Genomic DNA, 12,660 nt, shown 5'->3' with positions numbered 1-12,660 from the left:
GGGTCCTTTTATGTGTTCAAGTCCTTCCTATGCTCAAGTATATGCGCTCGAGGCTCACATCGCTGCTTCAACCTGCCGTGCAAGATTCATCTCTTTTTGTCTCCGCAAGGGACTTGTTCCCCCAGAAGTGAATTCCTTTTTTGGTGTGATTAAGCCTTCCATTGGACACGTCAAACGGCTTTGCCGCATTCAAAAATCTGAACTGTGGAGACAAGTTCGATTGTTTTATGACTGGTTTCGCGTTTTGTGCTTCAACCTTAACCCTGACTGGCTCGCTGAAAAGGAACTGGCTGCTCTAAGACTTCTCGCAGCGCAATCCACAGAGTTTTTGTGGCAACGTTATCTCACTGTTCTCCCGCGGAAGCCTGAGAAGAAGACGGTGAAGCCTAGGAGCCTGGTCGTCCTTGGGAATGCCTCCGTTCCAGAAGAAGTTGCCGCTACCCTAACGAAAGGGCCGAAGTACAGTTGTCCTCCAAGAATACCAGCCTTCGAGCTACTGTCCCTGAACAGGAAGTTGGCTGATAAAGCCTGTGAGGACCGGGAAAGGTGCCTTTTGGATGGTGTTGACGGAATACTGAGGACAGCCCGGAAAAAGGACCTGTACCCAAAGGAGGGCACGCGACACGTCGTTTCGTTCTTCAAGGATAACGACCTAAGACTTCTTCAAGCAGATAAAGAAGGCGGTTTTGCGGTGGTTCCGGCGGGCGTATTCAAAGAAAAGGCGACACAGGCCATACTGAAGAATTTTCTTCGGGTGAAGAAGAGTGTCTGTAGAGTGAAAACGAAAACTATCTCGTTGTGCAACCAGTTACAGCTCACCGGGCTGGCCAAGGGTATCAGCGACCGCAAGAAAGGGTCACTTGATGTGTTTTTTACGGTGAAAACCCATAAGCCAAGCATGCCTTTCAGATCAATTGTTAGTGAGCGGGATTCTTGGCAGCATTTGAAAGGACTGGAAGTAGACGATCCCTTTGATACCAAGAATTCTGCAGAGGTGACAGCTATTTTAAAAGACCAGTCTTCTATTGGATACCTGTTTTCTGTTGATGTGGAAGATTTATTCTATTCACTTCCTCATAGTGACCTTTTCAAATCCGTACGGGAGTGCATTGAATCTAATGGAGCCATCGCATTTCAGAACTCAGCTGGACCAAGTGTTGAGAATTTTTTATCACTACTTGAATTTTACCTAAGGTCTACCTTTGTGTGCTTTGAAACAGAAATGTACTTGCAGAGAAGAGGCATCTGCATCGGTTCCTGTGTCGCCCCTGCATTGTGTAATGCCTTTTTATCAACTATTGACCATGCTTTAGCTTCTTCCCTTGACAGTGGCCCAGTCCTGCGAATTTTTAGATACGTGGACGACTTCTTGGTAATACTAAAAAGTACTAACTCTGCATTGACGCTCCCCAGCACAGTGGAAAGAATCTTATCCGTTTTCAGACAATAGGGAAAAGGGTTTGCTTTTACTCACGAACTTCCAGACAACAACAGCTTGCAGTTTTTAAATATCAAGTTTTTAGAAGGACGAGTGTGTTGGATGTATTCCCCACGAGCAAAAAAAGGAACTGCTTCCGTACAGATCGGCGCACTCTAAGACAGTTAAAAGGAGTCCGCATTGGTTAAGTCCTGTGCTCACATGGCTGAAGCTAGCTTCAACAATCGGATCGAAAGGCTTCGAATGGCTGGCTTCCCTTGTTCTGTTGTTTGCAGCGTAGCGGAGACCCTCCTTCAAAAAATGAAAGGCAAGAAGAAAAAATCCCATGCTAAGCCGGGATCAAGGCGACCACAAGTGGTCCCTTATATACACCGTGTGGCGCACAGCTTGAGGAAGGTTGCTGGCCGGTACGACGCTCCTGTCGTTTTCTCTGCGCCAAGAAAGCTGAGCGGGTTATGCTCGCGGATCAGCGAAAAGAAGAAAGCCATGTGCGAAAAGAGGCACGGCAAGCATTTAGTTTACTGTGCCGTCGTAGTGGTGTATGAAATCCTACTGACGTGCGGGAGGGTCTAGATAGGCCAGACGGGTCGCTGCATTAACGACAGGACACGGGAGCATGAAAATCGTTAGAAAACGGAGGCGGGTCGAATTTGCCTCTACAGTGTAAAGATTGCAAGTGTGAGCCAGTGCTTAACGGAATAAGGATTCTGGGTAGGTGTCGCGATCAGGTGGCACGTTAAATTCTTGAGACCTTTATGATCCATAAGAAGGGAAACACTTGTGTCAGCGACTTCTGTGTCCCTCCCTACAAATGAAGTCTCCTTTCTTGACAGTTTTTTGTGATGTCATGTACTATGCATCTTTTCAGCCCTGCATTTCTAGCGGCCGTCTGTTGTTTGTTTAGGCGGGTTGTTAATTTTGTTACTGTTTTTGTCTTTTCCGTTTTGTTATTTTTTAGGGTTCTGACTGCTTTTGCTTAATGCGTTCGACTCTGCCTTTGCTACGATTGTAATTTCTTTTTGACTGCTTTTCCTTCTCATGTCTGACTCTGCTTTTGCTACGATTTTTTGACACTGCTTTTGCTACGAGATGGCCTCCTCTAAGTTCTGTTATCACAATCTTTTAGTTTGTTATGCAAACGTGAAAAGTTTCTTGTCTGTTATCCTGATGTTGCTGCTTTTTTTTCCACGTGTTGGGTTAGGAGCGATAATGCGATGAGTGTCATGATTGAGCGGTATGTTTAAATATGCAACCTTTCCATGCAATAAACAGTTGGTAGTGTGCGCATGTGGTGTCCCCTCTCTTGTTAGTGTCCTTGTTGCGCCGCCGTTTCTTTTCAGCACTTCTTGAGTCACGCTCATAAAAGCCAATACATGTACGCTTTTTGTTGACACTTGGAAATTCTCTGAGAGATAGCGTAAACATTGCGTAAATATTGGCCCCTTTAGCCATGTTCCCTCTTCTCTTTTTTTACGGTATCGTCTAAATGTCCGCCTCCTGTAGGATTCCTGCAACGCCTTCTCTGACTGCAACTAATCCCTAAATAAAAGCGCACGGCATTACTTCCACACAGAAAGTATGTTCGTGGCTCGAGCTATGCTATTGCCAGAGTGATGTGTCACCACCGTAAACTAGCGCTAGTGTTATTTCTGAGCCTACAGCATCACGCAACTCAGCATTGCTGAGGGCTAAGGCGTAACCATTTAAAGGTTTTTTCCAGACATCTCCAGCGGCGAAGCCAGAGGTTCTGCATGTCAGAGCGAACCCAAAGGATAGGACAGCAATTCACATCTCTCTATCAGGAGGTCCTGTTAGAGAGGTGGAGGAGCTCCGTATTCTGGGTCTTTTCATTCATTACAGACTCAGACCGGACTCCAATATTGTGAAACTCAAGAGAATAGGCGAAAAGGTTGGGGACATGATCCGCCGTGTTTCCAACAAGCGGGGCGGTCTGCGGGGCAGTGACGCGTTTCGGCACGTCTATGCCTTCGTGACTAGCCGGATCCTCTACGCCGTGCCATATCTCCGCACTACTAAGCAAGACGAGGCGCGAATAGACGCCATCATCAGCAAGGCAACTAAGCGACCCCTGGATGTCCCGGTGGCTACCTCTAATGCCAAACTCAAGGGATAGGGGGTGCTAAACTCCTACCAGGAGCTGCGGGAGGCCCACCTCGTGAACCAATACACGCGGCTCGTGCAGACGGCCCCTGGGCGCCGCCTGCTAAACCGCTTACACATCTAACACGACTGCACTCCAGAGGAGGCGGAGCGTATCCCAGTACTGTGGCGCCATATGCTCTGGGTCTCCCCGCTCCCCCGTAACATGGACACCGACATGCACGAAAACAGACGACTAGCGCGGGCTCGGGCTCTTGAGAGACAACACGGCTCCCGACCCGGTGTATATTATGTAGACGTAGCAGACCCATCGCCTACGGGATTTTACACGACCACTGTCGTTCACCAGAAAATGCACGTTGATGGACTCTCCTTTCGATCCCCGAATTCAATGCGATCCGAGGAAGTAGCGATAGCGCGTGCTGCCGCCCACGCCAATTCGAGAATCATCATTACGGACTCCCGAAAAGCATGTGATCATTACTTGGCAGGGCAGATCTCCCCCTTAGCTGCTCGCATTCTAAGACGAACTGCCACTGATGAAACACCGAAAAGAATCATTTGGGCTCCTGGCCACTAGGGCTTACGAGGTAATGAGGCCGCTGACGCGGCTGCCCAAGCGCTTATTCACCGGGCTCCTCACCCCAGCTCTTCTGGCTCGGAGACTAACCGGCCGCTGCTGCGATTCAAAGATATAATAGCGCATTATAGCGACAACCACCACCTTTTCCCGGCCCCCTGCAAAGGGGCTGAGTAAGACGGAGGAGCGAACTTTAGGGCGCCTGCAGACATGTACTCTACTCTGTCCTGCAATCACAACACATTACGATCCTAACACGGATGGGCGATGCCCGCACTGTGGGGAGACCTGTGATATCTTCCACATGGTGTGGGCGTGTACTCAAAATCACCACCTCCCCCCTTCCCCTACCCCTTCCAGAGAGGCATGGGAGACTACCCACCTCAACTGCTCCTCGCTTGAGTCCCAAAGGGCTCTGTGAAACGGGCGAGAGACGGGGCCTCGTCATGAGGTGTCCCGGACTAGGGACGCCGACCATGTAGCGGGGCCACTCTGGCTCCCAAACTCTATTTCATCAATTATAAGTTGTCACCACCACCACCACCTGCGGCGAATTTAACTCCTGCAGTGTTTTTGCCGTACATGCACGGTAGCGGCCTCGTGTTCGAAAAACGCGCTGTACTTAAAATACATGCTCACTGGCTCGTGCTGCCATATCCTGGGACTTAAAGTGCTATCAAAGTGCCTGCTGCCTTCTGTCTCAGAGAAAGAGAACTGATTTTCTCCTTCAGTACTTTGCGTTGTTGATGATCACGCGCTTCAGTGGTTACAGTTTTTACGCATGCGTTGTCTGATCGCATAAAGACGATGGAAAGCTGTTTTATCTTGATTGACGCTCTCCACGATTTGTTGTTGCCCGCGCTCAAGATCTGTTATCGCTCTCCGCTTTGTTTTTTTGGTCTCCTCCTAGTTCCTCAGGTGCCTGGTAAAGTTGCGTGATGGCCGCACGCACGGTCTTCTCTTCTGGTGGTGACAGTCTTGGCTGTACCCACTCGAATTACGTAATGGTAAAAATAATAGTAAGTGGTCTTGTGGAAAGGAAATGGAGCATTAATTGCCTCGCTACTCGGTGGACACCTCAAACACTCCCTCTTTCTTTCCTTAATTCACGGTGCGGTTAAGGTGTACGATTACCCAGTCTGAATCGCTGGAAAATAGCTCGCCTTCGAACGGGGAACGACATTCCACCAGCTCAGACTCCGAGCCTGACGTAGCCACAACATCCAGGAAGCGGACGCGACGACGTCCAATGATGTCCCACCCAGTGAAGGTGCCAAGGGGGCTTAACACGGCTCGGCGCGTCAAGCTGAGAATGAATGAATGAAAAACATTATTGTATAAGGGTTCTTTCTCGCAGCGTAGGTGCAGCCCTCAGTCCAGGGCCCCAGTGACCTTTGCAGTCTTGTGAGCCCTGTCGATCAGCTTGAGCTGCTCGACAGGCTTCGAGCTGGACAGCGCAGCCTCCCACTGCTCCGGTGTTGGTGTGTTGTTTATCGGCGCTGCCTGCATTTTCTGACAGGCCCATGTAACGTGGTAAAGCGTTGGGTGTTCACTGCATAGCGGGCATTTGTTGTCATAGCAGACAGTCTTTCTTATGTGCGCAGAATGCAACACGGAACTATGCGTAGAGCCGGGCAAGAATGACTTCATCTCTACTGTATTCATTAAAGTCTCTCACACACATTGAAGAGACGCTGAACATTTTTGCAGCTAGAGCTGTAATAGCCAAAACACCTGATGGCCATGAGAGTAACAAGGTGCTTTCCATGCTGCTGGCACCAGGAGCGTAGCCCATATCTGCCGAGGAGCTGGTTCCTGGAAGCGACCTTGGAACAAGCGCACCTGGCGCCAGGAAGGAGAGAAAAGTGGGAGGAGCTACGCCGCTGCTCATGCGTAAGGCGCGGAAAATTGGAAATTGTTTTTTTTTTTTTGTGGAAAGGAAATGGCGCAGTATATGTCTCACACCTCGGTGGACACCTGAACCGCGGCGTAAGGAAAGGGAGGAAGGTGGGAGTGAAAGAAGAAAGAGAGAAAGAGGTGCCGTAGTGGAGGTCCCCGGAATAATTTCGACCACTTGGGGATATTTACCGTGCATTCACATCGCACAGCACACGGGCAGCTTTTACGTTTAGCCTCCATCGAAACGCGGCCGCTGCAGTCGGATCCGACCGAGCGTACTCCAACACAGCAGCCGAGCGCGCTAACCATCGATTGACCGCGGCGGGCACTTGACGGTTCAGCACGGCAGCGAGCGTGCATGAGGTGGTGTTTTACATTCAGGTTGAGGTGCAAAACGCACGGAAAGAATTTATGACGTGCTATCACTCGCTACCCACTGCACGCTCGCTGGCTTGCTGGTGGTGGTGATGGTGCGGTGGTGGTAAAAACACTTATTGGTAATACATTCTAACGCAATTTAAAGGTGATAACATCAGGTTGAACCTAGCCCGATCAAACTGCTCTAGCATGGTTTATTTTAGCAAAAAAGCTACAACAAATACATGAGCTTGAGCAGCCGATGGCTTTCTCTATCTTGCACCGTCATGTTTATTGCGGACAGGGTGGCCATCACGGCGGAAAAAATTTCTTTGCCCGTTTTAGCCGGAGCGAACTTTGTAACGTTCAAATTGCGCTAGACTACATCCTATATTTGGCTTGGCTCGAGGTCGCGAAGAGCGGCCGGTAGCCTGTGGCTTTCGGCGACTTGCATGGCCCTATCCACTAGGCGCTTCTGTACGGCCGGCTTGGAGCTGCACATCGCGACGACCCAATTTTCTAGGTCCTTGAGTTACTAAAGATAGGGAGGGGGGTCGGAGTTAACTCCAAGGATGTGATAGAAATTGGCTATGGGGGAGCCGCATAGGGTGCACTCCGGAGAGTGCAGGCCCGGTTGGACGAGCGCAAGGAAGGCTGGGAAATGAATGTGCCGGCATGGAGCTGCCTCCAGGCAGCCTGTTCTAGTCCGGTGAGGGAATTGAGTGTTGGGGGAGGGGGATACTAGAGCCTTTGTTCCCTATAGGAGAGGCTGATTTCCTTTTATGTGAGCAGATAGTTTCGGGAGCAGCTCGGATCGGTGGTGTGGCCTGCTCGGTTGACTGACGCTTAAGCGAAGGAGTAGGCAGCTTCATTGCGGGGAATACCTGCGTTGGCCCCTACTCAAACTGGTTGGTTTGATAGGGGCTAGCCTAAGGAAGAATGAGAATTCTGCATGTGACTGTGCGGAGCAGTCCGCGGGGCGTAGTTTCCAATAGCCGTTTTGCAGCCACTGAGGATTAGTGTGGCAGTGGAAGGAGATGGCTAGTGCCAAGGACGTCTCCACTGCCTCTAGGAATGTTGCGGCCCTAACGGTGCTTGAGGCTACGTGGCGCAGTTAAAGACAATGCTGAGTGTATGCACTCATACGCATCGCGGCCAGTGTACTCTGCGGCGTATGCGTATGCCGCATCGCTGTCTTGGAGGTGCTTGTGCAGTGCTTTGGTGGTGGTGGACAGGGTGCATGTTTTAGGGAGCTGGTGCATAATGAGCCTGTCTTTAAGGATGGATGGTAGAGGGCCTTGTGACCTCAAGAGTACCAGAAGCTTGGAAGAACGCTACCATTATCTTAATTCATAAGAAAGGAGACGTCAAGGACTTGATGAATTACAGACCGACCAGCTTACTGTCCGTTGCCTACAAGGTATTTACTAAGGTAATCCCTAATAGAGTCAGGACAACCTCATACTTCAGTCAACCAAATGATCAAGCTGGCTTTCGTAGAAGGTACTCGACAATAGACCACATTCACACTGTCAATCAGGTTATAGAGAAATGCGCAGAATATAACAAACCTCTATATATAGCCTTCATTGATTACGAGAAAGCATTTGACTCAGTGGAAACCTCAGCTATCATGCGTGCATTGCGGAATCAGGGTGTTATGTGAAAATATTGGAAGATATTTATAGCGATTGCACAGCTACTATAGTTCTCCATAAACTCAGGAATAAAATTCCAATACCGAATGATGTCAGGCAGGGAGACACAATCTCGCCAATGCTAATCACCGCCTGCTTACAGGAGGTATTCCGGGGCCTGAAATGGGAAGAGCTGTGTATACGAGTTAGTGGAGAATACCTGAGTAATTTGTAATTCGCTGGTCACAGTGCCTTGCTAAGTCACTCAGGACGTGAACTGCAAAGCATGATCAATGAGTTAGGCCAAACAGAACGGTGGGGCTAAAAATTAACATGCAGAAAACCAAAGTCATATTCAACAGTCTAGCAAGAGAACAGCAGTTCGCAATTGGTGGCGAGGTGCTGGAAGTAGTAGGAGAATACCTCTACTTAGGGCAGGTAGTGACCGCTGATCCGGATCATGAGAGGGAAATAACTAGGAGAATAAAAATGGGGTGGAGCGCATACGGCAGGTTCTCTCAGATCATGAATGGCAGTTTACCAATGTCCCTCAAGAGAAAAGTATACAAGAGCTGTATCTTACCGGTACACACCTATGGGTCAGAAACGTTGAGGTTAAGAGCGTCCAGCTTAAGTTAAGGACAACGCAGCTAGCTATGGAAAGAAAAATGATAGGTGTAACGTTAAGAGATCGGAAGAGGATAGAGTGGGTGAGGGAACAAACGCTGGTTAATGACATCCTAGCTGAAATCAAGAGGAAGGAGTGGGCTTGGGCAGGGCATGTAATGCGAAGGCAAGATTACCGCTGGTCTTCAAGGGTAACGCAGTGGATTTCAAGAGAAGGCAAGCGTAGCAGGGGACGGCAGAAAGTTAGGTGGGCGGATGAGATTAAGATGTTTGCGGGGATAGAGTGGCCGCAACTGGCAAAGGACAGGGTTAAGTGCAGATACATGGGAGAGGCCTTCGCCCAGCAGTGTAGGCAGGCTGATGATGATGATGATGGTAGGGGGCCGGTGTCAGAGAGGCAGCTTGTGTCACTCCTGGAAAGGAGGAAATATCTTAGCCCCTCCGCGGTGGCACCGTGGTTACGGCACTCGGCTGCTGGCCCGAAAGATGCGGGTTCGATCTCGGCTGCGGCGACTGAATTTTGATGCAGGCGAAATTCTAGAGGCCCGTGTACTGTGCGATGTCAGTGCACGTTAAAGAACCCCAGGTGGTCGAAATTTCCGGAGCCCTTCACTACGGCGTCCCTCATAGCCTCAGTAGCTTTGGGACGTTAAACCCCGTTGAAACCAAACAGCTTGTGGGCCGGAAGACCAGCGAAGCTAGAATGTGTTGGCTGTGGCAGTGAGCCGTTCGAGTTGAGCCATGCGATGTGCTGCGACAAGTTCTTGTGGACACACCACGCTGCACAGCCTGTTGTGTACCCCGATGAGAAGGGGCCGGGCGTTGAAGGTATTTCGGGGAAGATTCAGAGTGGTCTGATAAGCCTAGCGGATGAGGGAATGTACTTTTTGTTCTTCCGTTCGCGGAGGTCGAAGTAGGGGAGGGAGTAAACCATTCGGGTGATCACGAAGGCCCGCACTAGGCACCGGAGATGATGTTCGCTCATACCTCAATGCCTGCTGGCTATTCTTCAGATCAGGCGTATAATTTGGTGGGTGGCGCTGGTGTTTTTTAGAGATGATGTCCGTGTTGAGGCAGTTGCATTAAAAGTATCACGCCATGAGCGCTTTAGTGAGATCCAGAGCTAGCAAGGGTCTGGTGCATTTGTGTTGACTAGGGCGAAAGAGGTCTTCGAAAAGTTGGAGCATAACGTCCTCGTTTGAGAGGTGGCTTCGGAAGCTTACCTTGGGGGGGGGGGGGGGAGAGGTCATGTGTTTGCATATGGATTTGTAATCTGTTGAGTACTGCATGTTCAAAGAGTTATCCGAGGCAGGAGGTTAGAGGGATGGGTCTGAGATTCTGAAATTGGAGAGGTTTGCCTTGTTCGGGAATAAATGTGACTTTTGCATGAGTCCACTGTGCAGGGAGTGTGCCTGCCTGTCAGTGTTGGTTGAACAGGTCTACAACAACATGGATATAATGCTCATCTAGGTTCCGCAGCATCTTGTTGGTTATGTTGTCCGCCCCTGGCTCAGAGGTAGTATGAAGTTTGAGCATTACTGCTTGTACTTTCCACACGGAGACCTAGGCGTCCAGGTCGGGATTCGGGTTCCCTTTGAAGGCGAGGAGTGTGGTCTTGGCGGTGGTGGCAAGGTACCGGTACTGAGAGGTTTGAAGTAGGCAATCGTTGTCGTTGTCCAGCTTGTGAAGGAGGCGTGTGTGCCACTGGTTACTCTTAGTGTATTCGTGGTCCAGGAGGCATCGAAGGAATCTGCAGGTGTCTTTTATACCGAGATTTCTGCTCATACGGTCGCAGAGCTGCCCCCACTGTTGGCGAGCTAGCTGTCCCGCATGAGCTTCGATCTCTGTTACGAGGGCTGCAGTTCTGAGCTTGAGGGGATGATTGGGGTTATTGGCCAACCACCGTTTCAGGAGGCTGGCATGGGCTTCACACATGTGTACGAGTCGGCTGTCGGCAATGTCTGTATCCGGATTGTCCTGGACGCAGGTCGTCGCCGAGGAGACAACTTGTGTGAGCGTAGCCGCCCAGTCTTCAAGATCTTCTATGTGTTCGGGGGCTGAGTTTTGGGGACGGCGGTACTTATCACAGTCTGTGATTTTGAGCTTCATTTTTGGGGAGAGGGTGACCGAGGAGAAAGAAAAGTGGGTGGTGCAGATATAGTGGTCGCTGCTTGGCGAGATCTGTGTGTTCATTCGTTGGTAGTGTTCTTGGCGGTTGTGAGATCGGAACTACTGTTGGCTGTTAGAGATCAGTGAGTAAAGTTGCCGCAGCGAAACTCCAAGCAGTACTTTTCCTACTTCCCGAGAAACGCAAAACATCAAAAAAAATTCAGCGAAATTTTTACTTGCGCACCAGATGCCACTGTAAAGAGGTATTGAAATGCTGCTTCGTCCACCCAGTTGACTTGAATAAGTAAAATAAAAAAATTTAAGATACCCTTCTATGCCCCGTAATGGCCGGTCGTGTACCTAAAATGAAAATACCGTACGCAGCTGACCATATAGTATGGATTACTGGTTGACCACGCCAGCTAGCGTGCATAGTGTGGCGACCAGTGAGTGAGCACACGCCACAAATCCTTTGTGCTCCTTTGCACCTAAAGCTACAAGTTAGCTGTCACCCATTTACCATCGGCGACAGGCCGGTGAAGTGGCCATCATCTCTCGCTGCAAAGCTATATACTAATAACAATATTCTTTAATTCTAACGAGATGATAAAGGAAGCTGTGGGTAAAAGCTGCTCGGAAACGGGAGCTTGACAACAGCCCACAGCTCCTTCTACAGGGCGACAAGAGCAAACTGGAAATACACATGCAAACATGTATATATAATATCTTCGCAATTACTTAAGGCACAAATAAAATCTTTCTGTAAATACAGTAAAGTAAATAAAAAGAAAACCCTAAAAAAATCACTACAATAAATACAGTGGGCGTTAAGCAGTGCAATAATTGCAGAACACAGGTGGCGTTTATAAGAACGTAGCTGGTGAAACTGTCGTATTTCTTGGTTCGATATTTTAAGCAGGTCAGTCTCGGATTTATAGCAGCTGTTTAATAATGTTCGAAGTGTAAAGGATAATTTTTCCATTGCATAGTTTGTTCTAGGGGTTGGTACAATCCATTCCACTTTATGACGGGTAATGACAGTAATGACACCTTATGCAGAGACTGAAGATGATCTTTTAGTTCGCGCTGGAATGCAAGTGTTACTTTATAATTGTAAAGATTTAATACTGATATTATGTTTGCTCTGGGGAAAACACTTTGCTAATGGTCGTTGTAGGATACATTGGAAAGTATTCTGATAAGCGTTTTTTGAAGTATGAAAATATTTTGCAAGTTTGCAAGTGTGGTAGTGCCCCAGACCAGAAAACAGCAATTAAGATCAGGGTAAAGGAGGAAATAATTTTATTTTACACGGGAGATATGATCTGTAACGCGATATAACGTCAACTGCTCGGGGTAACTTGGTTGAAACAGAATCAATGTGACTATCCCACAGCATGTCCTGGGAGAAAGTAAAACCCAAAATTTTAAGATGATTCGTCATTTCTAATGGCGCTCCACCGTAATCTAAACGTAGACGACCATTTAAATACCTTTCTTTTGGTCTGAATATTAAAGGTGTGGTCTTGTTAACATTTATATTTAAATGTTTTACTATTGACCACTTTTTAAACTTGATAAGGCGAGAGGTCGAGTCATTGTGTAATATACGGCAATCCGGTGCAGATAAAAAACATACTGGCATCGTCGGCACACAAAACATATTTAGGGTAGGCACTGAGGATAGGGAGGCCATTGATGTAGATGTTAAAAAGAAGCGCACCAAGAATGCTAAACTAACGAACATTTTAACTATGGGCTTAAATCGGAACGGTATTATTCGATTTAGACGAACTGCTATAGAAAACGGAGATGTGATTTTATAAGTTCAAGAATATGTCCTCGGATTCCGTATATTTCCAGTTTCTTCAGCAAAGTCAAGTGATGAATAC

At 48.5% G+C, this 12,660-nt stretch overlaps 1 pseudogene; it reads left to right on the top strand.

The window, feature by feature from the left end:
- Positions 1-10,720, top strand: part of LOC149345671 (uncharacterized) — a 43,630-nt pseudogene extending 32,910 nt beyond the window's left edge.
- The last annotated feature ends 1,940 nt before the right edge of the window (positions 10,721-12,660 follow it).

Source organism: Amblyomma mixtum, chromosome 4 (assembly GCF_055824585.1).
Source record: "Amblyomma mixtum isolate Tamu chromosome 4, ASM5582458v1, whole genome shotgun sequence".
Lineage (NCBI taxonomy): Eukaryota > Metazoa > Arthropoda > Arachnida > Ixodida > Ixodidae > Amblyomma > Amblyomma mixtum.
Note: the sequence above shows the minus strand (reverse complement) of the source record. Positions and strands in the feature narration are given on the sequence as shown.